Consider the following 1,674-nt stretch of genomic DNA (forward strand, 5'->3'; position numbering starts at 1 on the left):
TTGTTGCACAATGTGCCAACCCTGCAAGTCTGTCATACTATGTTGACATGAAGTTATTTTCCATTCAGAAGTCTGAGAGCCTACGGGTCGAAACTGTTCTTCAGCCTGTTGGTGCAGCTGGCAATGCTTCTATATCTCTTACCCAATGGTAGGAGAGTGAAGAAGTGCTGACCGGGATGTGAGTCATCCCTGAGGATTTTCCTCACTTCCTCACTAGGGCAATGAGCCCTAGCAATGTCATCTAGTGGTATCAGGGAACAGCCCATGATATTTTGTGCTGTGCTCACCACCCTCTGTAATGTCTTTCTATCCACAGCTGTCAAGCCAGCATACCACACCATAATGCAACATGTGAGGACGCTTTCTATTGTGGATGGGTAAAAGGAAGTCATCAGTCGTTGTTCCACTTTGTTCTCTTGCAAGAACAAAGAATTAGATCTCTAATTCAGTTATTGGAAGTAGCTTTAGAAGAATTCAGAACCAATAAAAAGCAACACACACACACACATCCTTACACAAGATAATTGATAGACAGAAGATGACAGACAGACAGACCAGAGATGGGAGACACACACAGAGAGAAAGATGATGAATTAATAGATAGACAACAATAAGCTATTGAATTCATTGCCACTAAACCTGCAAGTGCAAATTTAGGTGGTTTTAAAATTAAATGAATAAAGAGATTGGGTTATCAGTAGCTACTAAACCAGCCTGATGAGTCAAAAGCAGTATAACATTCATGTTATTGCCAGGTAACTACTTTTCCCATGTCCCCCCAGATATATCTAGTTGGCCACTGTGCACCACATCTTTTTCTCCCCCACCCCCTTTTCATCAGGTCCTCTTTCCATTTTTTCTTCTTTAAAAATAAATAAGATGCTGGGGACTTTGTATTCTACTTAGGGAATGGCAATTGAGCCATGTGGCTCACTATTTGTAATCCAATGATGTAGGTGGCACTTTTGGCCTTTGACAAAAGGCAGCTATTGTATCATGGAACAGAATCACAGTATCTCATATAATGGTGGAGCTGAGAGGTATCCCATAGAATTATCTTGACCAGTAAAGTGTAATCCTACTCACAGCAACTCAGATAGGTTCCATTGTGTTCTGACCCAAGCCTCGTTCAAATCAAATAAACACAAAGTATATATAAAAGCAAACCTTTTTAATGCGTCTCTGTGGATTCTGCTCATTCACAGCAAAGAGTCATTAAAACTAATTGTTCCAGATAAGAGCAAGCCCTTTCAAGGTTGTGAAAGGCTGCCAAGAATACAAGATTAATTGCAGGGAAATATCCAAAACCAAAAGTCTCTGAAAACAAACCAGAATAGACAGGATTTCCACAAGAACTTGGAGTTGAAAGAACTTCTTTGCTTCCTGCAAAGAACCCAACCCCTGAGGGCTGGCTTTTATCCCTTATGGGAGGGGCCATCACCTTGCAGCCTTAATCCAGAGTCGCCCGTGCTGCTGCAGCTGCTCTTTCCTTCGAGAAGACCTGCACACACGTGAATTGGGTACAGGCTCCTTGGGGTCCTCTGCATCACTGCTGCCAGATTCCACAAGCTCCGAAGGCAGCATTCCACTCTCCGGGAGTCCTGGCCCCATCCCTGCATCACACGCAGGCCCCTCATCCGAGTCCTCGCTCTCAAAGATCTCAGCCCTCCACAC

The sequence above is a fragment of the Notechis scutatus genome, chromosome 1 (genome assembly GCF_049901735.1).
Source record: "Notechis scutatus isolate UNSWTSFEM ecotype Mainland chromosome 1, rNotScu1.2, whole genome shotgun sequence".
NCBI classification, from domain to species: Eukaryota; Metazoa; Chordata; class Lepidosauria; order Squamata; family Elapidae; genus Notechis; species Notechis scutatus.